Here is a 27,705-nt window from a genome sequence, read left to right as displayed (position 1 = left end):
TTATATATAATAGATCATATATTATATTTAATATCTAATATATAATATATAATACATACTATATAATATATAATATATATGTAATATATATTATATATTATGTAATATGTAATATATAACATAATATATAATACATAATGCGTAATATATAATATATAACATATACTACATAAGATATATATAACATATAATATACAATATAGCATATATAGTATATAATATATAATATATAATATATAATATATATAATATATATAATATGATATGATATGATATGATATAATATAATATAATATATATTATATTATATTATATTATATTATATTATATTATATTATATTATATTATATTATATTATATTATATTATATTATATTATATTATATTATATTATATTATATATACTAGACTTATTATTATTATTATTATTATTATTATTATTATTATTATTATTATTATTATTATTATTATTATTATTATTATTATTATTAACCATTATTTTGGTTATTACACTGTCCTTATCTCAACCCACAAGGTTTACTTGTCCTCTTGCTCACTGGTGGGCTGGGAGGGAGTGCAAAAATCAATTATTTGTCAGTTAGGGTTAAACCACAACAGAAGGGGAAGGGACTTTGGTACAAAGGGCACCTGGATATGGATGAATATGTCACATAGTTTGGGACAAGTGACAGCAGGATCTTCTTTTAAGCCTCTGGTTTAAACCAAGATTAAGCCAGTGTGTCCTGAAAGTCCTGGTCTAGATGGAATTATTTGAGAATTCCATTTCTGTTCTGTAATTAATCAGAGTTTCAGCAGGGCTGTAGGTACAGCTGATACAGTGGAGAGAGGTGTCTGTAAGGAGAGATAGAGAGGGGAAGTTACAAAAAAAAATGAGGAGGGACTTTTATGAGAGCCTGGAGTGCCAGGACACAGGGAATGGCTGCCAGTGGCAGAGGGCAGGGCTGGATGGGATCTTGGCAATGAGGAATTGTTCCCTGGCAGGGTGGGCAGGGCTGGGATGGAATTCCAGCCCTGGATCCCTGGCAGTGCCCAAGGCCAGGTTGGACACTGGGGCTGGAGCAGCCTGGGACAGTGGGAGGTGTCCCTGCCATGGCAGGGGTGGCACTGGGTGATCTTCAAGTTCCCTTCCAACCCAACCCATCCTGGGATTTTTTGATTCTCTGAATACCAGCACAAATATTTAGTGATGTTTACACCATAACCTGTGGGTCCAGCAGGCAGGTGTGAGGTGGATTCACCATTTCTGGAGTTCTCATGACAAGACTGGGATATCATCCAGAAAAATCTGATTTTCCAAAGACCAGCTCCTCACCTGGGGTTATGTGGTGAGGTCTGCAGGTGTGAGAGGATAGCACCAGACCCCTGCTGTTGGAAACAACAGAAAAATTTGTCTGTGAGTCATGTTCTTCCCTGGATTTTCAGGTTCTGGCCCTCAAAAGTGGAATTTAGCTAAAGGCTGAACAGAGAGAGAATAAAGCAGTGGCTGCCACTGATGCAGGGGCATTGTCTGCACAGGTCCCTGGGAAACATGGAATTTGTGTGTCCTCCCTGCCAGCAGCCAAACATCTTTCTATAGATCCACACTCAACACAGAAGGGAGAGGGAGTTCAAATATTGTTGAAATTTCCTTTGAATCACCTGCTTTTAATGAGAATGTTCTAAAATGTGTGACTGTGGAATGCTTCATGCAATGCCAGCTCTCACTTTATCAGAGAGCACTTCCTTCTGTGTCCCTGTGTGACAAACTCCTGTTTTTACAGCTAATTAATCATCTATTTTTGTTAAGTAAATATATGTTTTTGCATTTAAACTCACTGAAATTCAAGTTTCAGGCTCCACGAACCTGATCTAGTGGAGGGTTCCCTGCCCACAAAAAGGGGTTGGAACTAAAAGAGCTTTAAGGTCCCTTCCAACCCAAACAATTCTCTGATTCTTTGGTTTGGTGTTGAATCATCTTTTGGAAGAGTCTCCAGCTTCTGGGGGTTTGAAATAAATGTAGTTACTCATTTTAATTTTGGATTAAATTTAGATGCAAGTCACGTGAAATCATGCAGTAATCTAAAAATATCTCGTGCAGAGTCCTGTATATGATTCCCAAAGAGATAGAAACAGCCTAAACAGATATATGATAATTCTAGGGGAGTTTTTAATGTAGGTTTTCTGTATTTATGAAGAGAATATTTAGTTTTGATATCTATGTTTGGAGCAGTTATTCTCTCTCCTACACGTGCCCAGTGAAATATGAAAAGGAGTTTGACATATCCTCACATCAGGACCATTTTGCTTCAGGTTCATTCCAGAAATTCTGCCTGGAAACCTTTGGAGTAACACAAGCAGATATTTCACACATGATTCATGAGGCTACATCCAATGTATTCCCCCAAACTGCTTTTTAAGGAGTTTTAAAATTCCTACTCCTCCCAAACCCTGAAAGTTTTCTCTGCTGGCAAGATCCAGAGTATGGAACAAAGGTAAAAGCCATAAAATCCTCAATTCCCCCAGGAACTTGCCCTGTCCCTTTAGTAACACATCCCTTTCTTTTCAAGAGGATGTACCAAATTAAACTTCCACTGGAATATTCCCTGCAACCACATTTCCCATGGATAACAGATTCACCCAGGAAGCTGAAGAAATCTTAGGTGGCAATTGTGGAATTAATTTCACCGACTTTTTTTCTTTCTTAGATGATTTCTGTTGCTTCCAGAGATCATTTTATCCCACGGCAAACAGGATTTGAGGCAGGAAATATTTATTTCCTCCTCACTGGCAGGGAGCAGTCCAGCCCAACTCACCCTGCATGCCTGAGTTTTTTGACTGCTGGCAGGACTTACGTGGCTGATTTTTATGAAGGTATCTGGCAATTATGGCAATTTTGGGCCATTGCAGTGTATTGAAACACTGTTCCTCCATGCAGCTTTTCCCTTTCTCCTTTGCATCATGACTCTCTTCTCCAGTTGCTGAGTGCATCTCTGTGGCATTCACATTCTCTGAACAAATTCCTTTGCCCAAGATTTTTCTCCTGGGAAGCTGAGAAGCCTCAGAGAAAAGGAAAACAATTCTTATCTCATTTGCTTCTCCTGTGTTGTGCTCATGTGGAATGTGTTTGGAGATTGTTTACCCACAGGTGATTGTTCCATTGGATTCTGCTGTGAGTTGTTTTCACTCATTGGCCAATCAGGGCCAAGCTGTGTCAGGACTCTGGAGAGAGTCAGGAGTTTTCATTATTATCTTTTTAGCCTTCTGTAAGTAGCCTTTCTGTATTCTTTAGTATAGTATAGTATAGCGTTCTTTAATATAATATAGTACCATAAATTATAATATATTAATAATAAATTAGCCAGCTGAGAACATGGAGTCAGATTCATCATTCCTGCCTTTGTTGGGGCATCCCTGCAAATACAATACTGCTCCAATTTTCCTGCTGGAACTGCCACCCAGAGGATTCACATTTTGTATTATCTAGTATTTTATTGTGTGATCTCACAACCAAACTTTGGTTTTGGACTATATTTTTTTTTTCTTTCTAGTAATTAACTAAAATAAAGAAAAAGTGACATCTGGTGCCTAGCCAGGTATATATTATTTTTATTTTTTACATTCTATCAGTGACATTCCTAATATTGTGCACTTGACCAATAGGTAGATCATTCTTATGTTTGTTTGGGGTTTTAGTTTATTTTATTTTCCACAGAAGACATCACATTTAGCTTCCAGCAAAAGAACTGTGATCTATAATGCATCATTTTTCTCCTTCCACCTATCAATGCTGGATTTAATAGCGCTCATTCTTCAAATGATTTATTGCCAATGACTGCAATTTTCACTTTCAAATTGTGTGTCTAATGTCTGAATTATTCAGCATTTTATGTAAAGTTGTGTATTAGGTAAAATGCATCACACTTAAGTCTTTTTCCTGCTTTATTGACGAAGCTTGAATTCAAAAAGATCCTGAGAAGTTAAAATACAAAAGACAACTCTGTAGGTCCTTCTGCAGTGCAAGTTAAAGGAATGTCATGGATTTTACATCTATTTTTCATCAGCATTTTTGCTGCAGTAAGGACACATCCCAGACTGTGTAAGGAGTGGGGAAGGCCACGTTTGAGCAGGGGGAGTGGAGGAGAAGGCTGCCAAAATCCAGAGCACAAAGGAACGAGGGTTTAGGCTCAGAGGTGGCTCAGCCTGGCATTGTGTGAGGGAAGGAAGCAGCTTTGCTGCCCAGCTGCTCAAGGATGCCAACAGTTGCTCAAATCCTGCCAGGGGGCCGGGTGCCAGTGACAAAAACGAGCAGAGTGTAACATCTGCTTTTTGTGATTGCTGCCCAAAAACCAGAGAGGAGCATTCTGCTGGCTGGAAAGCCCTGCAAGGGGTTTGTTGTGCTTGCCTTTGTGCTCTGCTGCTTTCCCCAGCCCACCAGCAGCAGGCACCTCAAGAAAAGGACATTTTAGGGTTGTCATTTAGGCTCTTCCTGTGGCAGGGCTGTCCTCTCCTCTCTAGCACAGATGGTTGGTGCAGGAATGGAGAGATAACCAGGGCTGGAAGGCACAAAGAGGTCATCTCTGGTGCCAGAAGGGGTCAGGTCCTTACTAAGAATCAACATCTTAGTCTGGAGAGAGCAAATGTGGGAAGAGATAAAAGAAAAATAAATATTCTTGACTGAGAGACACTGTTTTACAAACTATAAAAGCCACATGAGGCAGAAGCCTTCCACACACACCCCCTGAAAGTGGTCAAGACTCCTCCCCAGAGCCTGGACACAGATTCTGTGGTTACTTTCTTAGGAATGGAGGGAAAGGATCTCAATGTGTGGCCCACCAACAACTGGATGCTAAGATACATTTACCAATTGAATGATTAAACTCTTTTATTGGCCTTTATTTTGTTGCAAATGACTTAAAAGTTTCTCAAATTGCTCCTATTCCAGTGCAGGTGCACATGGAAAGGACAAAATTAAAATATTTAGTGAGTGCAGGAATTTCATGGATTTCTCTAAGTTATATTTGTTCTTCACTAGCTGTAACATTAATTAACCTTTAACCTCATGCTGTATACGCCTACTAGTAGTTTTCTTTTTGTCTTTACTCCTGTGTAGTATTCAGTTTAAGTCTTATGTCTGTTAGTTTTGTGTCTATTAAATAAATAATTCATTCTATAACAGACCAAATCAGCCATTATTAAAGAACTTGTGAATGAGAGTGGGTTTTGGGGTGCTGGCCACCTCAATAAAGCTCCTGCCTGCTGCCAGGGGGCTGGGAAAAGTCAGGGACTGATCTAAACTCCCACATCTATTCCTAACAGTTCTCCAGTCCTAACTGAGCCTGGGATGCCTCAGTCAGAGCTCTGGGGCTGTGCTAATCACAAATCCTCTGAACAGAGAGAGACATGGCTCTCCCAGGAAAATCCTGGGAAGCTGTGAGAAAGCTCAGAGAAAGAATTAAAACAATTATTATCCCAATCTCTGCACCTGGCAGGCAATCTCTGTTTGCCAAAGGTGTTTACAAGAAGGAGTTGTTGCTTCTTGACCAATAGGTGAGAGAAGATTCCTAAAGGCCAGTCAGGTCTTAGATCCACCATTGCTTCCAAAAGAACTGTGCATTTCTAATAATAAAGTGCCTTTCATGCCTTCTGATGGTGGAGTCTGTATCACCTTTGTCTGTCCCCAATACCCCTTCAGTGACAGGGGCCTTCCTTGGAAAAGGCCCTTCTCCTTCTCCTTCTCCTTCTCCTTCTCCTTCTCCTTCTCCTTCTCCTTCTCCTTCTCCTTCTCCTTCTCCTTCTCCTTCTCCTTCTCCTTCTCTTTCTCCTTCTCCTTCTCCTTCTCCTTCTCCTTCTCCTTCTCCTTCTCCTTCTCCTTCTCCTTCTCCTTCTCCTTCTCCTTCTCCTTCTCCTTCTCCTTCTCCTTCTCCTCCTCTCCTCCAAACGTCTCCGCCAAAGTTTCCTTCTCCCTCAGGATCTGCTCCTGGCAGACACAACCAGCCTGTTGGAACCCAAAAGCAGCTTGATAAAACATCTGCCCTGTGTTCCTGAAATGCTGAACACCTTGAGGTTTGGCTCAGAGCAACATCGAACAGCTTTGGAAGAATTTAAAGTGGAGGCTCTGTGGTGGTGGAGTCATCAGGCACGAAGCAAGGCAGATGTTGGATCCTCGTTCTCAGGAGTGGGATGCTCTTCTTCTCCTGGGCCTGATTCACACATTCCAGGGTGGAATATGTGAGATCTAGAGCATGTTTGGGAATTTTGTTCTCTGGCTGTTTCCAGTCCTTTGTTATTCTAGCCAATTATTCTTGGTTTTTTGTTATTTGTGTTTGTGGCCAATTAATCCTGTTTTAGAGCAATAATCTGTGTGACTATTAGTTGAGCCTGGTTTTTTAGACCTTTACTTCATTTTGTTGAGATCATTTTGGATGCTAAACTCACCTTCTAAAATACAAACCCCATTATTTTATCTGACAGAATTGGGTATTCCACAGACCCAACTGGCCACATCCTTCCATGCTGTCAATGCACCCCTGGACACTCCTCCTTGGCATGTTTTACTATTAATTTTGTAGCCATGAGAAGGTAATTTCTCCTGGACCAGATTTCCCTGCTTCCTGATTAGAACACTGTGGCAGATGGTGTAACATCTTAATAAAATCAAAATATATGACCCTCCTCAGCTTCTTTCTTAGCCTGTGTTGAACTACTGTGGAATGAAATGAGGCAGCTTTGATGCAATGTGCTGTTGATAAAGCCATTTTGGCTTTTATTTCCTGGTGCTTAAAGCAGTTTTTACGTTTTTAAAGAGCTTAATTTAAGGTGAGTGGTCCATAATTCACCGGTTTCTTTTCCTTTTTCTGCCAAACATCCTTCACATTTAAGACAGGCACCACATGTGCTCTCTCCAGCCTGCTGGGATTTCCCTCATCCTCCATGAATTTTAAGATAGACTTGATGTTGTCTCAAACTGGTTTTTAGTGTGTTCTTAAGGTTTAATTGATTTAAGAACATCAATATTTATGTTATATCCTATCCAGTCATAGGGAAGGATCATTCCTTTTGGGTTGAGTAGCTCCTTGCTCACCACAGCCCTTTCCTGTGCAAAAATCCACAAAAAATGCTCTTTATCCTGTCTAAATATCATCTGTAGCTTTCCTTTCTGTTGAGAAGTGGGATAAAAGTCTCCCAGCACTTCCTCTTGCTACTGATCTCCTCAGGATTAATTTCTTGCTATTACTGTTGCCTCTTCCAGGCTGAACTTCTTGTTTCTTGGCTTCCAGTGTTAACCCCTATTTCCTTCAGAAATTATCTTTAAGGTTATGGCACTGTGTGCTTTATTCCCATGAGGTCAGTGTGAAATTCTCCACTTGGCTCAGTTAATCTCTTATCTTTTAATGCTTGATATGGATTCCCCTGGGTGTGCCCTTTCTCTGGTGGACAGCTTTCCCCAGCTGCTGCAGTTTTCTACAAAATTCCCTCAAATCCCTACAACTGACAGCTCCTGGAATCTGTGGGATTCTTCCAATTGCTCACAAGAGGTTTGAAATTCTGATCCTTTTAGGTCAGTGATCTATTTTCAATCCCCAGTGTGTTAGCACCTTGCTCCTCTCCTCTCCTGTCACTACCTGGCACTTGTGTTGGGTCCTTCCCTCTGCAAAACATGTCTGGGAAAGCACAGGACAAAATTTCTGTGCACAGGATTGCACCAGGAACTCCTCATCCTGATCATCTCAGCTGTTGGCTGTGCTGATGCAAAAATACAGGAAATTAAGGGGAATAAGGTTGAGGTGTTGGGGCATGGGGTGGACTCGATGATCTCAAAGGCCTCTTCCAACCTTGTCGTTCTGGGAATTTTGGGAATTCTGGGAATAATCAGATTTGTTCAATGGATTGACTTCATCCCACTTAGAACCTTTTCATGAGTGATTCTGAGCATGGCTTTGATTCCAGGCCCCTTCCAAAGTCCCTGGTGTTTGCACACAGCTGGAAACTCAGGCGCATTTGGGTTAGAAAAGATGCTCAAGATCACCCAGCCCAACATTCCCCACCAGTGCCAAGGCCACCACAAACCCACATCCCCAAGTGCCACACCAGAGTGTCTCAAAGATCAAGATGCCCAAATTCCTCCCTCCTCTTCCTCTGTGCTGCCACCGGTTCTGTGGCAAAAGCTTTGCAATCATCTGAAGGTGATGAAGGGAGAGAGAGAGATGGAGAGTTACTTTTCATGATGGCCTGGAGTGACAGGACAACAGGCAATGGCTTCAAACTGAATGAGTAGGTTCAGGTCAGATATTGGGAAGGAATTTTTCTCTGTGAGGGTGGGCAGGGGCTGGCACAGGGTGCCCAGAGCAGCTGGGGCTGCCCCTGGATCCCTGGCAGTGCCCAAGGCCAGGCTGGACACTGGGGCTGGAGCAGCCTGGGACAGTGGGAGGTGTCCCTGCCATGGCAGGGGTGGCACTGGATGGGCTTTGAGGTCCCTTCCCACCCAAACTATTCTGTGATTCTATAATTCTGTGATCTACTGTGTCCTGTGTTAAAATGTTCATGCTCTTGGTTATGTACATGGTGATGCTCTTAAATTTAACTTGAACACAACATGTTATATTTAAAACTTCATCCTGTAACTTGTATTTTGTAGCTTTTGAGAGCTGCTGAGGCAGTGCCTTCCTGAACAGTTATTCCAAATGAATTCTGATGCTTTGTTTTAAGGCAGACACTGAATCCTGGGGTGAATTAAAGGTGGGACATTTTCTTGTGGAGAATTGCTAACTTGGGCTCTGAAAGTTGCACAGCAGTGTTACTGTGAGTGTTTTCCTGTGTTTGGAACATTTTGAGGACAAAATTTATCATTCCAGTAGGAGACAGAATATATATCCAGTAGGGAAACAACAACCATTCCAGAATAGGTGAGGGTTTGTGCTAAAGAATGGAAATTACTCCCTTCTAATCTGAGCAAACTAAAATTTGCCTACCTTGAAATCCTCAAAACAGGATAATTCACCCATTTGTTAACATACTTTTATAAGCCTGAACTTTAATATTTCTTGAGGAAAAAGGAGCACCTTCAGGAGGGATGTGGAAAATCCATCCTGGCTCTTGGTAGGAATAATTCTCCAGGCAATAGCACCACACAAAAATTTTGGTATAAGTGAAGTTTTTGCACTGCATTTGTTCCATTCTCTGTATGCCCAGAACTGAAGGCCTTATGTGCATGCTGAATAGTGGGATTTTAAAAAATAATAAGTATTGCTACTCAATTAATGTTTTCTATTCATCCCTGTTCAGGCACCTTGGGAGAAATTCCCACCCTTCCTGAAGGAGAGACTGAAACCCTTCCCTGGAATATGAGCAGGTTTACAAAGGTGCTGCATTCCCTTGGGCTCTGCTGTTTGTACATCATTCCCTCCTCTCTCCATCCCAGCACTGCAATTCCAGGGGGAATTCGTCAGCTCTGAGTTTGTGCCTCTCTCCAAGGAGACACCTGGACGTGGCTGGGCTGAGCTGGGCTCTTGAGCTGGGTTTTGCTCCAGCTTTTGCTCAGGGCTGGTTATGTAATGCTGCAGCAGCATGGAGAGACAGGAGCTGCTCCATGAGGAGCAGTGGGATGGAGCCCTGAATCCCACCAGAAAGGTGAACAGCCTCAGTTTGTGACAGCTAAAAGGACAAAGTGCTTTAATTTGGATTATTCAGATTAGGGGATAACTGTGCCAGGCAAAATGTGCATCTCTGGGTGTGTGCAATGAGCTGCTGCAGCCCAAGGATTTCATCCAGTGGCCTGATAAAAACATGGATAACTGGGTACTAAGCATGAGGATCCTGTTTGGTGCAAATAGGGGGCTGTTTACAGGAGCTGGCCATGGAATTCTTCTTGCATCTCTTTCCATCAGATCTTCTTTTGCTGGCCCTGTCAGGGCTGTGGAGCTGGGAGATGCCGTGTGCTGCATCTTCTGGAGCCGTGCTAAGCTCCAAATGTTCCTCTTTCTGTGGGAGTTGCTAGAGGCAGGAGAAAATCTCCTTTTTGAGATGCTACTCAAGAGTTCAAAATGCTGGAAATTAGCAGAGAACCATGATTTGATTTTGCAGAGGATGTGAATCCACTGAGGGCTCCGAGACTTTGATGGATCTGAGGGAGGATAAACAGAGCCCTGCAGTGTCACCCTCCAGGTCCCTGTCCTGATGCCACAGGTTTCTTCCCTAAAATAAACTCTCCTTGTGTTTATTTTTTAGTAAGGACTCTGTTCTTTCATCTTGGCTCCTTGCCTGTAGAAGGGGCACAGGTTAATTAGGGTTAATTGCTTTTTTTTTGTTTAGAAAATGGCATTTTCTGCCTGCCTGTGGTTTGTGTTCTGAAGGGTTTTCAGCACTTAGCCCCTCAGCCTCATATTTTGAGGACAAAATTTATCATTCATCAGGAGACAGAATATATATCCAGTAGGGAAACAACAACCATTCCAGAACAGGTGAGGGTTTGTGCTAAAGAATGGAATTTACTCCCTTCTAATCTGAGCAAATTAAAATTTGCCTGCTCCTCAAAACAGGATAATTCACCCATTTGTTAACATACATAATAATAAGCCTGATATACACAATTATAAGCCTGAGCTTTATCATTAATATTTCTTGAGGAAAAGGGAAGAACACTTTCAGGAGGGGTGTGGGAAATCCATCCCAGTGTGGAGGGTAACTGTGGCACATTCTCAGAGGCACAGTGGGGATGAAAGGCTTTGTTCAGCAGCCTTGAAAAACTGAATGGAAAAAAAAAAAGATTTTTTTCTTTTTTTTTCTTTTTCTTTTTTTTTTCTTTTTTTTCTTTTTATTTTGCTACAGATATAAGAAGCAGAGGGAAAAGAAGGTGAGGCAAAGATCAGCCACTTGAGGGGGAGTAAATAATGAATATTTAGTTTATTTCAAGCACCTGAAACAGCTCTGATGCCTTTGGGCACAGTCTAGAGATGTCTGTAGTCATGAAGCTGAGAGAGAAACTGGAGAAAACAGTTTGTACAAAAGCAGAGTGGAGCAAGAATTTATTTGTTTCAGAATTCCTTGTAATCCTCTTGCTCTGCTTTTAATGGCAAAATGGCAGCTGCTTAATTCAAGTCACTGCTGTAGCAGTGTAAGTCAATCAGAAATTTCAGTGTGTTAGGAAAAAAACCCCTGATTATGTGATAGTTAATGCAGTTAATTCACATTTTCAATTATTATCCCACAAGGATATGCCTATGAGGAAAATACCACTGTGCTGGAAGTTCTTCCACAAAGATTGATAGAGATGACAAAATGTAATTAAGGGTTTCAATTTATTCCCACTGAAATGAGTTGGGAAACTCTCAGTCACTTCAAAAGCAGCCGCCACCTTTTATGTTTGGCTGAGATCAAAAATATCCACTTGGAAATATCAGAAGAAAACAAGGAGGGCTCAGAAGTAACTAAAGCAAAATTCCTGGAGAATTGTGCGTTCTCTGTCGGCTCTGGCAGTGCAGAGCTGCTCACACAACAAATATTTGCCAACTGAGTGATTAAAATATTTTATTGACTATATTATTAAAGTATTTTTATATTAAAATAGATCAATATTTAATTTCATTTTTATTTACAATATTAAAATATTTGCCAATAGAGTGATTAAAATATTTTATTGACTCTTTCATTAAAATATTTTTATATTAAAATATATTAATATTTAATTTTATTTTTATTGACAATATTAAACTATTTGCCAATTGAATGATTAAAATATGTTATTGACTATATTATTAAAATATTTTTATATTAAAATATATTAATTTTCATTTTATTTTTCTTGACAATTCTTAAACTATTTGCCAATTGAATGATTAAAATATTTTATTGACTATATTATTAAAATATTTTATATTAGAATTTATTAATATTTTATTTTTATTGACAATATTAAAATATCTGCCAATTGAATGATCAAAATATTTTGTTGACTATATTAATAAAATATTTTATATTAAAATATGTTTGGATTAAAATATAGCAATATTTTATTTTATTTTTATTGACAATATTAAAATATTTTGTTGCAAATGACTTGAAAGTTTCTCAAATTACTCCTATTCCAGTGCAGGTGCACGTGGAGAGGAAAGAATTAAAATATTTAGAGAGGGCAGGGATTTCATAAATATAACATTTCACAAAGGAAAATTCCAAACCCATTCCTGGACTGGGATGTTGTGCGCCTACTTTCTGCATGAGAAGGCTTTAGAAATGAAATATAAACCTTCCAGAAATGTGACACAAATCTGAAAAAGATTGCCAAGAAATCATCCAGTGATGGACTGTTCACACAGAAAATCAAGTTATACCCTGAGAATCAGCCAAGCTAGCACCAAGAGACCAAAGGATGTTCCAAGTGGAAGCAATTGTGAAATCTGAAAATTAACATAATGAACATTTAAAACCAAACTACACAAACAATTCCCCTATGGCTGTAACAGGGAAATGATTTATTGTCCTTTTAGGGAAAATAAGAAGGTGGATTTAGGGAACAACGGGCTGATTAACTTTCCTTAACTCCTTGGGAAAACTAGTGAATATATTCTCAAAAAAAGCTATTTCCAGAAAGATGAAATACAAGAATGTGGTCAGGAACAGCCAGCTTGGATTTAGAACTGTAGATTGCAGAATAATGGAATGTTTTAAAGTTCATCCAGTTCCACCTCTGCCCTGGGCAGGGACACCTTCCACAGTCCCAGGCTGCTCCAAGAAAAAATCCAGCCTGGCTTTGGACACCTCCAGGGATGGGGATCCCGCAATTTATTGCCTTTCCAGGCAATGAATTTATCCATGGCTGGCCAGTCTGACAGATTTTACCCCAAAATGTCTGGATCTGTAGGTGAAGGTAGAGCAGCCAGTTTTTAGCAAGATTTTTCAGCATTATGCCAAATTTTTGCTGGCCAAAAAAAGGACAAATGGAGTGGATGGATGGATGGATGGATGGATGGATGGATGGATGGATGGATGGATGGATGGATGATGGATGGATGGATGATGGATGGATGATGGATGGATGGATGATGGATGGATGATGGATGGATGGATGGATGGATGGATGGATGGATGATGGATGGAGGGATGGATGGATGGATGGATGGATGGATGGATGGATGGATGGATGGATAGATGGATGGATGGATGATGGATGGATGGATGGATGGATGGATGGATGGATGGATGGATGGATGGATGGATGGATGATAGATGGATGGATGGATGGATGGATGGATGGATGGATGGATGGATGGATAGATGGATGGATGGATGATGGATGGATGGATGGATGGATGGATGGATGGATGGATGGATGGATGGATGATGGATGGATGGATGGATGGATGATGGATGGATGGATGGATGATGGATGGATGATGGATGGATGGATGGATGGATGGATGGATGGATGGATGGATGGATGGATAGATGGATGGATGGATGATGGATGGATGGATGGATGGATGGATGGATGGATGGATGGATGATGGATGGATGGATGGATGGATGGATGGATGGATGGATGGATGGATGGATGGATGATGGATGGATGATGGATGGATGGATGGATGATGGATGGATGATGGATGGATGGATGGATGATGGATGGATGGATGGATGGATGGATGGATGGATGGATGGATGGATGGATGGACGGATGATGGATGGATGCATGGATGGATGGATGGACAGACGGATGGATGGATGGATGGATGGATGGACGGATGGATGGATGGATGGATGATGGATGGATGGATGGACGGACGGATGTATGGATGGATGCATAGATGGACGGACTGTGAGGAGGAGTGGGAAATGGGCTTGGTTGGCCTTTGAAGGGTTTGTAGGTTCAAATCTCACAGCTCCTGGTGCCCTTTTTGGTTCCTTTTGGGGCACCCAAGGAATTTCAGCCTCCAGCTGACCCCAGACTGGGAGGAGCAGAGGGTGCATGTCACAGACATGTTTTATGAAAAACCCTTTTGCCAGGATTTTTCCTCCTGAGAAGCTGAGAGGCCTCAGAAACAGAATTCAAACAATGATTATCTGCTGCTGTAGAATGCAACAGGTGCATCTGGGATTGGTCTCATGTGGTTGTTTCTAATTAATGGCCAATCACAGCCCAGCTGGCTCAGACTCTCTGGTCAGTGACAAGATTTTATTATCATTCCTTTCTATTCCTTTCAATCCTTCTGATGAAATCCTTTCTTCTATTCTTTTAGTATAGTTTTAGTGTATCATTTTCTTTTAATATATTATATATCATAAAATAATAAATCAGCCTTCTGAAACATGGAGTCAAGATTCTCATCTCTTCCCTCATCCTGGGACCCCCTGTGAACACCACCACAGATGCACAGGGATGCCACTCAGCCAAAAATGAAAAATTGGTGTCAGGAACCTCATGAAGTTCAACCAAAAAAAAAACAACCCACCAAGTCCTACACCTGGCAAAGAGCAGCCCATGCATCAATCCAGGCTGGCAACCACCCTGGGATAAAATCTGGGAGTTCCATAAAGATCCAGCTTCATGTGGATCAGCTGTGCAAGCTCCAGCAGTGAAGGATGAACTGCGATGATACACTGGGATGTTCTGGGAACAAATGGCTGAGGAATGGGATTCTTCCCTCTTCTTGGCACCTGTGAAGGACTCCAGAACTCCTAATTTATTTTTCTATGATTACATGAAATTATATAATAATTCTTATATTTGTAATTTTTAATTTTTTTTTCCTGAGCTAATTTAAGATCCCTGAGAGGTGTTAAATTAGAGTAATAAATGCATATACACTGGACAAGACTCTTTCCACATGCACCAAAATCCTGGAAGTTGCAAAAGACACAAGATTATGTCCTTGTACATAATTAAATCCTTGATTATTGGCTCAGGGGAAAGAATCACAGGCAGCATAAAGCTAAAGCACTTGATTTTCCAGTTAATTTTATGAACATTTCTATTTGGGGACAGAAACTTTTTAAACTTTTTTTAAACTTTTAATTCTAACAGTTCTAATTTTGACCTCTCTACTAATCATTAATTCATGTTCATCCAGCTGCATCAAACTACACCAATCCCCTCCTTTTTGCCTCCCACGTTGGTGTGTGAGATTGAGCAGAAGTGCTAATTCTAATTTATTGAGTGTGGCTTTGATAATTACATTTAGAACTGGAGAAATTTAGGTTTTTCTTTTTTTTTTTTGTATGTGGGGTTCTGTTTTGTTTTGTTTTGTTTATTTTTCCTTGTGGTTTTTCCTGATGATTCATCTTCACTAATGATGGTCAATTCATCTGAGGTCAACTCACAAAAATGCAGTTTTTAGACTATGATGAAATGTGGAATATGTGCTTTGGGTCCAGCCTCACTCAACTTCAGATTTCACTGGAATGAGAAATTCACCTGAAGCCAGAAATGGTGGAAATTTCAAGTTTTTCCTCTGTGTAATTTGCAAACAGTGAAGTTGGATTTTTCTCCCTCCTCTGCTCACAAGGAGGGTGCCTGAGGCGTTGCTTTCAAGAACAAAATGAAGATTTTTCTTGCCATTCCAGTTGCCACTGTTTGCTCCCACCTTTTCCAACTGCACAGCCCAGCTCCTGGGCTGGTTTTTGTCTTGAAGATTATGGGGTGGCCCTGCCTACACATTTGATGGTTTGAGCATCACTTGGCCTTTTAATGGGCTTTTTATGGACTGGTTACTGCCATAAATTGTCAAGAGCTCGTTAGTGCACTACTTATTTCTGGAAAACTTCATTAAGGGGAAGTAGGAATAACTCTGTCTTTATTCTGCATTTCTAAAAATAACATGTAAAACATAACAGATGGCTTAATATTTTTATTTCACCATTTCAGCTGCGCTCACCTCGACCGCTCTTGACTGACGTTCCACGCAGGTGCCAACAGCCATTAATTTTAAAATAAGCTGCTTTGAAAGCTGTTTTCATATTTACTCCCAAATCCATGCTTTGGACCTAAGGCAGGTTGGTTTTAATTAAAGATCCTGCAGGAACACTCAGGCTGCAGCAAACGTTTGTGTTGATGCACATCCACCTCTGCTGGAAATGGGTTCTTTAATCCTGGGGAGCTGCAAAACCCCCATGGGAGCACCATGGGCTTGGGTGGTGGCCAAATGTGAGAAACTCCATCTAAAATCATCACAGTGGGAAAAGATTTGGGGTATTTGTAGAGGTTTCTGGAATGTCCTGTTGGATCACCTTCCCTGGCTCTGCTGGCTCTGCTTTTACACCAAAAAAGCACAAACAGGAGAAAAGGTGAGGCTGGATTGTACAAATATTTCTGATGGCAGCCTGAAGGAATGGGAGCTGCATGTCAGACCTCTCTCTCCTGCATACCAGCCTGTTTAAAATAAATTTACATTTAAGGTCTGATATGAAACCCCTTGAAGTGAAGAGAGAGACTTTAATGCTCTTTGACTAAAATGCATTTAGCAGATCTCATATTTTCTGTGATTCTATTTCTGTAGCAGCTTTGGTGGGTTTTACTATTCCTGAGCATTTCCTGCAAGGCTTCCTCCACTTTCTTTTGTTATTATTATTTCTGCTCATGGTAATATCATAAATCTTTCCTCTGCTGTAATTCTAAGGCCCTACCTGATTTTCCTGCTTAAAATTCTCTTCTAATATTTGAGCTGTGCCCAAACCCACCAGCCTGGCTTCTGAAAGCAGCTGGAATTAAAAACAAAACAACAAATAAACCATGAGTTCTGCTCTTTGCATTATCAGTTATTATCATTATCATTATCAATTTTTAAAATTATTTTTTATTTTTTTCTTTGACTTTATATAGTTTTTCTGCTGAAGTTCTGGAGGTAAATTGGCTTCATATCTGCTGTCCTTGTGTCTTACCCCATGGAAGAGCAAAGCTCTTTCCTGCAGAGTGTCAATACCAGGCATTTGCTGCTTATACACAGAGGGTTCTCCTTCTTTTCTGGAGAATTTATTAAAAATAATTATTCAAGGAAAAATATTTTCTGTGTATCCAGAAGGCAAATGCTCTGGTAGTATTGGGTCAGTGAATTCACTGCTGCAGCTTAAACCACAAATTTGCCACTTGCAAGAGGTAGAAAATAATGATCAGCAATATCCAGGTGTTGCAGGTCACCTAAATTCCAGGGAGCCATTCCAGAGCTGTGGAATGGGAGTCTTTATGATCAAATTCTAGGGCTTTTTTTTTTTTTTAATGTCATTTTCCCTTCTCTCTCAAGCTCTTCTCCTTCCCACCCCTTCCAAATTTTAACCATCTTATATTTTGATATTGCTTTCCTTCCTCTAGATAGAAATGAAGAATTCAGCCAGACCCAGCATTTGGAACTGCAGCAGAAGTTTAGGGTAACCCTTAAGTCTTCAAGTCCTGTTTTAGGGAAAGGTTTAGTGGTGGTGAATGTGTGGAGAACATCTACAGTAAGTCAATCTTTACCAAGAAAAAAAAAAGAAAAATTACATTGTAAATGTCCAACACATAATTATAGCCACCATCACTAGAATATTCCAGATATTGATGGAATATTTTCTTGGGCACTACAATGTTCTGCTGGTTTCTCTTGCAGGTTTTAGTGGGAACTTTGGTGTATTTGGGGGAGGTGGATTAACACTGCTTTGTTTGTAACCATGGAAGGCTTGGGATGCACTTTCTGCTTTAATGTAATTATGCCTTGTAGATAGAACCCAGCAGCTTCCCAAGGACTGCTCACATCCCTGTGGGACACTCAGCTGAGACAAACATGTATCCAGTTTATTGAACATGATGAGGCACCTGAAGGATTGGGATTCCCGTGCAGAGTCACAGCAGCCCTGGCTTTGGAGATGGCTGGACAGGCAGTGGGGGTGGTGGGATGTGCCCAGCTTGCTGGACACTGCTGGCACCGATGGGGTGGGATCCAGCTGCCTCCTTCCCCCTGCTCCCCTCTGCAAATGCTGCTGGGTGAAAGTCTGACAACACCCAGCTCCCATTCAGTGGAGAACTAAATGAGACATTTTAATTATTTCTCATCTAACAGCTCTGCTCTCCTGTATTTTACCAGACAAAGCCAGCAGCACACTGAGGAGAACACACCAAAACTGGCACAGCTTCTTTTTTCCTTTCCTTTCCTTTCCTTTCCTTTCCTTTCCTTTCCTTTCCTTTCCTTTCCTTTCCTTTCCTTTCCTTTCCTTTCCTTTCCTTTCCTTTCCTTTCCTTTCCTTTCCTTTCCTTTCCTTTCCTTTCCTTTCCTTTCCTTTCCTTTCCTTTCCTTTCCTTTCCTTTCCTTCCCTTTCCTTCCCTTTCCCTTTCCCTTTCCTCACTGATCCACAGCCTGCTGCAGTTGATAGCAATCCTGAGATCATTAAACAGCCACTGATTTTAATTAATTAAAGATGCCTCCTTCCATTTCCTTGCCCACCTGTGTCCTCCCTGCCCCTGCTGTTGGTTCCAGCTCTGAGAGTCCAAGGCCACCTCTGGGACCAGGGGGCACTGAGCCACCTCAGGCTGCAGCTGGAGAGCGTCAGGAACAATGTGAGATAAAAATAAGCCTGACTTCTACAGAAACTTGGTGTTTTTGTAAGCCAGACAGGAGGAGAGTGATGCAGGACAGCACAAGGAAGTTTAGTGGGCAGTTCTGTGAGGGAGCTCTGGAGACAGGGATTCATCTCCCACCCCTTCTGCACCCGGAGATTTGATTTAATTACTAGACAGGCATCCCATGAAACTTGAGGCAGCAAACTGTGGCATCTCTAGAAGCCTCCTGAGGTCTTTGATGGAATAAAATCACTTTTTGGAGTTTCCCTTTGGAGTTGCCCTGCTCTTTTCATTGACCTCATTGCTCATTGCTTCCCTGACAGGAGGGGGAGGCGGGGGGGGAGGTTGGTCACTTCTCCCAGGGAACAGGGACAGAGAGAGGGGAAATGGCTTCAAGCTGTGCCTGGGCAGGCTCAGCTTGGACAGCAGCAGCAATTTGCCCATGGAAAGGGAGCTCAGGCCTTGGCAGGGGCTGCCCAGGGAGCTTTGCAGTGCCCAGGCCTGCAGGTGTGCCCTGCAGGTGGCACTGAGTGCTCTGGGCTGGGGACAAGGTGCCCACCAGTCACAGCTTGCACACAATGATTTTTGAGGTCTTTTCCAGCCTTACTGATTCCAAGATTCCATTCCAAGATACTCTAAGAAGCCCAGGGAAGCTGCACTTCTAAAGCAGGCAGTGCTTTTTGGAGATCTTCCTGTGGAAACCTGGCCCCATGGAAATCGATGGGGAATTACCTCTGCCTGTCCAGACAGCTATTGAGCTGTAAGGAGCTTCTTAATTACAATCATTTAACATAAATGCTTCTTTTCAGGAATGGGAAATTGATCTGGCAGGCTGATAGAAACTGCAGGCTCTGTGTGTCTGCAGGAGATGGTGGGAGAAAAAGCAGGAAGGTAGGAAATACCCTTCTCTCATTCTTCAAATAACTGCTCTGAGAAATAATTTGACAATTGCTCATTGTTCTAATGAACCCCTGCTCGTGATTATGATAAATACAAAATTACATGATAATTTCTCCTCTGCTTTCATTGACAAAGTTGTCTGTATTGACAAGACACAATGTGATTATTTTTTATAAATGGGAAGCAAAAAAGCAGAGGATTTCCTGCAATGCTGCAAAGTGCTCTGAGCTGGAGAGGCTGAAGCAGGGATGGTTGTGATAAAGCACTGCAGAACAGTTGATTAGAGCATTGAATTAACGATGCTCTCGTGCAGGCTCTCATCATGCCATTCCTTCCCTCAGCCTCCTGTTTCACCCTTTCAATCTGCACATCATTGTTTTCTTGTCCAGAAGTGTTTTGGAGGTTTTTTTGGGGGTTTTTTTTGTTTGTTTTTTGTTTGTTTTGGTTTTTTTTTTTTGGTGGGTTTTTTTTTTGTTTGTTTTATTTTCTTTTTTTGGTTGTTTTTTTTTTTTCCTAGTGTTCTGCTGCAGAGAGTCCCCCAAAAAACCTGTGCACATTGGCTTCTTCAGGTCAGCCTCCAACGGTCTCGACAGAGGAGAGGAAGGTGGGATAATCCAGATCAGCTGCACAAACCTCTGATCTCCAGTGTTTGTTTGTCTCTGAAATGCCATCACTGCTGTGGCAGTGGCAGTCAGACCTGGGGCTGCTCTTCCTGAAGGCACAGCTGAATTTAAAGACCCAACACAGGTCAAAGGGTATGAAATGAAATTAAATTAAGTCAAGATTGAGGCAGTTTCTGTGATGGGTTGTGGAACTGTCTCCAAGGGTTGGTTGAAGAAACTCTCCCCACCCAAGCTGTCTCTAACCTCCTTTATCCTTTATGGGGCATGTGATTATCAGGCCTCAAAGCCAAATGGAAAAATTCACATTTACATTTTTATTTGTACCCCAAACTCATAAAATCCCAGTGTAAGCCTCAGGTTTGAGCTTCTCTATTTTTCAGATTTAGTGTGTGGGTCTGGGCTGCATATTCTGGGATGGTGAGCTCTGTGCACAGAGCAGGGAGACAAAACAATTCCTGCTCCAGCTGGGCACCAAGGACAAATGATCCAAATCTCAGCCCCAGAGCACAAACCCTGTGGGCTGGAGAGAGAAAAACAAGCAGGGTGGGACTGCAGGGGCTAAAGCTGGAATGGGACAATGAACTGCAAGGTGCAAATGGAGCAGAACTGATCCCAGGGACAGACCCCGTGCCCGGCCGTGCATTTTGGGGCCATTTTGGTTCATCTTGGGTGCAGCCCTGGCTGGGCTCTGGTGCTGCCCAAGGTGCATCCATGGAGGAGATGCTTTGAATCAATCCCTGCTTTATTCTGTAGCTCTGCCCAGCCTCTGCTCTGGGGCAGCCTGCACAAGGCATCACCAGAATGATTTGGGTTGGAAGGGACCTTAAAATCATCCAGTGCCATGGCAGGGACACCTCCCACTGTCCCAGGCTGCTCCAAGCCCCAATGTCCAACCTGGCCTTGGACACATCCAGGGATCCAAGGGCTCCACAGCTGCTCTGGGCACCTTGTTCCTCAGTTTTAGGATGAGTCAGAGGCTTCCTGGGGCTGAGAGGTTTTCCTGAGGATGTGGATGTCCACAGTGGTGTCAGAGTCTGGAGCTGAGCTCCCTCACTATGGACATGGCCAGAAAGGGTGGGGAGGTCACTGGCAGTCAGGATTAATAAGAAGCTCCCTGGTTTAAGTATTTGAGCCTTCACTGTCTGCACTCACACACAGAGTTATTAATGCAGATGGTTTAAAGAAAAAAACCCCTTAAATCTCTGTGGAATCATATTTGCTCCTGTGCATTGCAAGCTGTGTGTGCAAATGTTAAGGGTTCTCTGACTGCAAGGCAGGCTCTGCCCTTGGATAGACTCTCTTATTTTCCCTCCAGAGTGAGACAAGAAAGTAAATACTTCTTGGAAGTAAATAATTTCCAGCTGAAGACTGGTAGATATTGTGGACACAGACTTCCAGCTACCATTAATGTCTAACCTGAGGTTGTAACTGGAAAATAGCAGCAGAATGGGCTTTTGCCTTGTGCCTATTTTTTAATTCGAAGCTCTCTTGAGTAATACTCCAGAAAAAAAAAAAAAAACCAAAAAAACTTCTCTGACCAGCCCTTGGCACTTATGTTAAAGCTTCTTGTGCAACCTCTGGCATAAATTTGGGTTTCTGCAGTCAGGGCTGTGGAGAGCCCTTTCACTCATGAAGATTTTCAATGTGTTCAAGGCCAGCCTGGATGGGGCTCTAAGGAAGGTTCCCTGCCCATGGCAGGGGGCTGGAACAAGATGATTTTTAAGGTCCTTTCCAACCCAAACCATTCTTTGACTCTATAATTCTTCAATTTTACTGGGCATTGTGTGACTCTGAGGGTAGAAATTGCCTATTTTTGAAGAATTTGAAAATCTCCCCTCTTTGTTTTTTTTTTGTCCTGTGTCTGAGGACAGGATGTTCTGCTGGCCATATGTAGGAGCTCGTGAATAGACTGCAAAAAATGCACTTTAATGAGCTTTCCAAATGGAAGCAAGGTGTGTTTCCTCAGCTGCCGAATTCCCCTGGCCCTGGGTGACATTCTGTGAGGCAGAGCATGGGCGAGGAGTTAAATGAGGAGGATCTGATGAGTTCAAGGAGGAGTTAAAGCTGCTCTGAGCCTCCTTATGGGCAGGATCCATACCTGCCATGCTAAGGACAGAAAAATCCCAGTCCCTTCACAAGAAATTTGATCACAGAGGTTCTTCCTCCTCCAGAACCCGCATGGACAGGGGTGATCCCATTGGTGTCCTGCAGAGTGTGGGGCTGGGATGGGCTGGTTTGGGATGTCCTTTTGGCAGAGACTCCACAACACAGTCATGAGGCTCTGCCAGGAGTCCTTGGGCATCATTAAAAATTGCAGTGCTGTGTGGAAAAAACTGGATTCAATAACCTCCAATTGTTCAATACTTCTATTCCAGCTATTAATAAAACATAAAAATTGTATTTTCAACATCAGCAGCATTCTAGCAAAGAATCTGGAGAAAACCTCCAAAAGCCAAGCAACTAAAAGCCAAAAAAAAATCTTCCAGAAAGCCAAGTGGGACTGAGATTAAAACTTTTACTTTGGGTTTGCTGCCTGATAAATCTGGGGTTTGTTCAGAAACATCATATTCTGCACAATCAACATATTAATATTTATATATTGATATATAAAATATATAAATATATATATTTATATATTAATATCCCCTTAATATATTGGGAATATTGCTTCCTAGTATCAAACTGCCTCCACCAGTAAAAATTGTACATTCACATAAATGTAACACATTAAACCTTATATCTTTTTAAAATCTGCCAGGGCTTCATTGTCCCATCTAAAAAGTAACATCCTGGAGCAAGAGGGTGATGGAAGCACTGAACAAGGTGCAAAGCTTTTAACAGTAATGAAAATCAAAGAAATTATACAACAGAAATGGGATCTTTACAGTGCATCAAGCACTGCTGCTTAAGACATAAACTAATTTATTTGGGAGAGCGTTAATATGAATTATTTTACTTCTTGCTTTTATAAAAGGATATAGACAAGTCCTGAATAAAACTGGTTTTATATGTAAAAATACAATGAGAAGATTGTGACAAACACAGTAATCCTACACCAACAGTGTCCAGAGTTCCTGAGAGGTGAAAGAAAGAACGTAAAGCTTATACCCCTAAACCTATTGTGAAATATTTGAATATATCCCTTGTGATGGGGATTTTATGTAAATGTAAATGAAATTCTGTTTCTCTGACACAGTTTGAAGGAGAGATCTTATTTTCCTTCCAAAGTGCCACGTTTCAACAAAATGACTACAAAACAAGGCTCTGAGCACATGCTTGTGAAAAAACAAGCCTTTTCTGCAGTGAAATTATGTATCTTGGGAAGCTCAAACTGAACGTGGTGCAAATGCACTGGCAGGAATCCCACGAAGAATTGAGCCTTTCACTAATTGAGGCTGTGGTTGTGGGGCTTTTGGGTTGGTGTTGCTATAATTAATCCTTTCCTCATTTGCTTATGAGGCAAAATCATTTGGTAATGATCTGATGGCATTGTTGTGACGCTGCAGGAGCCCTGCCTTATGTAAGGAAATCAATAACCTCAAGTATTGCAAAGGCTTGGGGAACTGCCCTCAAGAAGAGTTGGCTCCTGTTACTTCTCATTTTCCCACAGGAAAGTAATGAGTTCCCCAGCTTGTACTCACAGTTCAGGCCTTTATTCCCATATTCCCTGGGAGATAGGCTTGGAAATGGGAGGCCCAGCATTAAAATATCCAGGTCTCCATTTCCATAAAGGCTTAACTCATTAGTTCACTTCAGAAGCTGAGTTAGGGCAAAATGTGGATTTACAAGGAAAAGGATTTGTTATTCTCAGCAAGGAGTCCCTGCAGGGAATCACAGGATGGTTTGGGTTCAAAGGGACCTTAAGGATCATCAGGGACACCTTCCAGTAGAGCCCCACCCTGGGCATTGTAGGAATAAATAAAAATCCCAATTGACTCTCACACTCGGCTAGGGCTCACCTATGTGTTTGTCTCTTCCAGAATTCTTTGAAACAGAGAATTTATAAGCAAGAAGGAAGGCAGGCAGAGCAGGAAACCAGTCCTGGTGTGATTTGATAGATTGCTGATAGTTAAAGCACAACCCAGAGAGGCCAGGGATCTGGATTCCAAACCAATAACTCTCCATGTACCTATAGTTTACTGCCTATCAGCACCGAGGCAAGATCAAATAAATTTCGTTTGCTTAATGAAAAACGAACGTCCTGACACGGTGAACAGCCCAAAAGTGACTAATCCATCTCTATCTCCCCCAGGGAATAGTATTAATTATGTTGTTTGCTTTCCTAGACTAATTTTTTCCTAGTCTGAGGTAATGACTGCATATGTAACTGCTAGAACGAGATAGGTACAGGTGAGCTGAGCCAGTGATTTACAACCCATCAGAGCAAGAAATGCATCCTGGCTGCTGGTGCATTATCACTAACCCAACACTTCCACTTTTTCTGTTTATTTTAACTGCTCCCCAGCTGTCTGAGGAGAAGAGGGCTCTGTCAGGAGGGGTTTTTGCAATGAGCTGACCACGGCTGACCGGCACAAACTCCACCTTTGCCCCTCAGCAGTGGGACAGCTCCCTGAGCTGAGAGTGCAGTTCCCTCCAAGTGCTTTTCTCCACGAGTTTCCTGCAGGCAGAGCAGCCGAGGTTGGGCATTTCTCAGTTCCTGCAGGGCTCCCTCCCTCCTTCCCTCCCTTCACGGGTGTTTTGTGTGTCCTGCTGGGGGATGCAGCAGGACCTGTAACACCGCACAGAGAACCGCTGCAAAACAGCCCTAAAAACCAGCCCCGAGCGAGCTGCTGGAAAATCTGTCATTTTTTAACCTCTTTGCTCCCAGCTCCTGCGTTCCTTCGGCTCAGGAAAGTTTAGTGGCCCTGCCTGAGTCTTCCCCTGGCTCCTGGCGCCCAGCAGGGAGCGGCTCGGGGGGACTTTAACACCGGTGGGGGCTTCTCCCGCTTTTCCCAGCGCAGAATTCCCGTTCCAAAGCCCCCGAGCCGCGCATCCCCCGCGCATCCCGCGCTCCCCGGCCGCTGTCCGCGGTGCTGGAGCAGCCCAAGGCAGAGCCCCGGGGCTGTCGGAGGGGTGGAGGAGCAGTGAGGGAAAGGGAGGCATCCTAAGCATCCTAAGCAGCCATGAGGAGCGAGCCCCGAGGCAGATTCCCGGAGAAGATGCTCCGGGCACGGCGATGCGGGAGTCCCCGGCTCCCCGAACCCGCGGTCCCTTCCCCGCCGCGCTCCCCCGGCCCTTCGAGCCCGCTTTTACCACGAGACCAAACTTTTGTCCGTGGTATCTTTCTCCCCACCTTTGGCACCGGACCTGGCCGGGAAGGGACGGCGAGGGCCGGGGGGGGAGTGGAAAAGGGGGGAGTTCTCCCTTACTTATTTATTTATTTCGCTCTTTCCTCCCTCAGGTCGCCATGGTGATACGGAGCTCGCTCTCCCTCCCAACAAGAGGAGACGGGCACCCCTCCGTGAGCACCCCCGTGTCCCCGGGGGAGGCTGTGCCCTCCCTGACCGCCCCCTCATCCCGGCTCGGGCTCCTCTCTCCGCCCGGCCCCGGCTCTTCTCATCCTCGCCCCGTTCCCCGCGCTGCCCTCCCGGCGGAGAAGTGAGACGGGAGCAGCACAAACAGCATCGTCCCCCTGCTCCTCTCCCCTTCCCCGCTCTGAAGTTCTCCCCACCCCGGGCACCGCCGGGCGGGACGCGGTGCCGGTGCCGAGCCCCGGCCCCGTCGCAGCGGCGGCGGCAGCGGCGGCGCCGCTTTTGCCCGAGGGCGTAGGGATGGGGGCTCCCGCTCGGGAGGCTCCCGCGACGGCAGCGGGAAGCGGGGGGACCTCGGGGCCGCCCCGCCGAGCCCCCCTCGGCTGCGGTTCTGCCGCTGCCACTTCGCCCCTGGCCCGGCGGGCAGCGGCCGCTCGCCCCCGGGTTACATAAGGAACGCGCCGCGCATCCCTCGCCACGGCCGCCGTGCCCGCTCGGGGGGCTCGGGGGGCTCGGGGGGATCGAGGAAAGGCGATTTTTGGGGCAGGGGAGGGAGATGGAGAAACGCGAGCCTTGAGGGCACAGGCAGCAAACCCGCTTACCCCGAGCATCCCCCGCGCAGCAGCGTCCCCTCGGGCAGGGCAGCCCCGCTTACCTGGCGGCTGCTGTCACTCCATGCCGGCTCCCCGCGGGACGGGACGGGGCAGGGCGGCTCTGCCCGGCGCTGCGGGGCTCCGGCTCCGTGCGCACCGGCTGGCTGAGCGCCGCTGGCTGTCACACGGCCCCGAGGATGCTGTCGGGCGTCTCCATTCCCCACGCCCGCTCGCCCACCCCCGGGGGCCGCGGGGCTCGGCCGGAGCGGGCAGGGCCGTGCGGGGCCGTGCGGGGCTGTGCGGGGCTGTGCGGGGCTCCGAGCGGGCTCCGAGCGGGCTCCGAGCGGGGGCTGCGCTGGCCCGGCGGGCGCGGAGCGGAGCGCGGAGCGGAGCGCGGAGTTGGCGGCAGCAGCGCCCTCTGCGGGCGGCGCGGGGCGGCGGGGGCGGCGCGCTCCTTCCGCGGGGGCGGCCCCGCTCCGCCTGCGCCGCCCCCGCTGCGCTCCCTCCGCGGGATGGATGGAGGGATGGATGGAGGGATGGATACCCCGCGCTGTCCCTCCCGCCGGGATGCGGCTGCCTCGGGAGCGTCCCGCCTACCCCGGCCCTGCGCCCTCCCCGCGCAGGAATCGCGGAATGGTAGAACGGGTTTGGGTTGGAAGGGACCTTAAATATCGGTTAGTGCCATCCCCCCCGGCCGTGGGCAGGGACGCGTTACACTCGCTCCGTTTGCTCGGAGCTCCATCCAGCCTGGCCTCGGAGCTCCATCCAGCCCGGCCTCGGAGCTCCATCCAGCCTGGCCTTGGGCACTGCCGGGGATCCAGGGGCAGCCACAGCTGCTCTGGGCACCCTTTACCCTCACGGCAAAGAGAGAACCACAGGGGCATCCAGGGAACACCAGGGTTTGCATCCCGCAGCCCTCCGGCACATAACCAGGGCAGATCTCACACCTCATCCCCTTTGGGGCACTTCCCAGCATCTTTACCTCCCTCCTCACTGATGGAGCCTTTGGGGTTGCTTTCCCGCTCCCAGGCTCGGCTGAAATTGGCCAACAGCTCCCACATTCCTGCTTGGAACAGCTGCCAGATGAACAGGCAGGTGCACACCTTGAGACATCAACAGATGCTTTACTTCAACCTAATTTGCTGCGAAAACCTGGCTGGAAAGTAGAGCCCTGAAGTCCTTTCACACATCATCATCATCATCATCATCATCATCATCATCATCATCATCATCAATCATCCTCCTTTCCAGACCACTCCACCTGCTGAAAAGGTGAAATGCTTCACCTTCTGTGTCTGCACTGTGATAAATTACCCATATTCCAAACTTTTGTCCCAAGTCAGAGGGAAGCAGAATGGGATTGTGGATTTTCAGGTAAAGTAAAGGATAACAATTTGCACTTTCAAAAGTTCCTCTATAATTTTTTGTCCTAGATTAGCAACAAGGCCAGCTCCACACCCCATCTGTGCTCTCTGACCATGGATCATCAGTGACTGAATTTTTTTCTCCTTCTGAGAAATATCAATACTTTATACTTTAAACCACCACTACTTTAGCTTGTAAAATCTCCTTATTTGCATTTCCTTTCTCACCTCACCCTTT

At 44.3% G+C, this 27,705-nt stretch overlaps 1 protein-coding gene across 2 annotated transcripts in view; it reads right to left on the bottom strand.

Annotated features, from left to right (window-relative positions):
* KCNJ6 (potassium inwardly rectifying channel subfamily J member 6) overlaps positions 1 to 26,374 on the bottom strand; it is a 171,156-nt gene extending 144,782 nt beyond the window's left edge. For both annotated transcript variants that reach the window (XM_066545557.1, XM_066545558.1), the window contains exon 1: positions 26,166 to 26,374. The gene's annotated coding sequence lies outside the window, so the exon portion shown is untranslated. The remainder of the gene's footprint in view (positions 1 to 26,165) is intronic.
* Positions 26,375 to 27,705: the final 1,331 nt, after the last annotated feature.

This window comes from Molothrus aeneus, chromosome 2 (genome assembly GCF_037042795.1).
Source record: "Molothrus aeneus isolate 106 chromosome 2, BPBGC_Maene_1.0, whole genome shotgun sequence".
Lineage (NCBI taxonomy): Eukaryota > Metazoa > Chordata > Aves > Passeriformes > Icteridae > Molothrus > Molothrus aeneus.
Note: the sequence above shows the minus strand (reverse complement) of the source record. Positions and strands in the feature narration are given on the sequence as shown.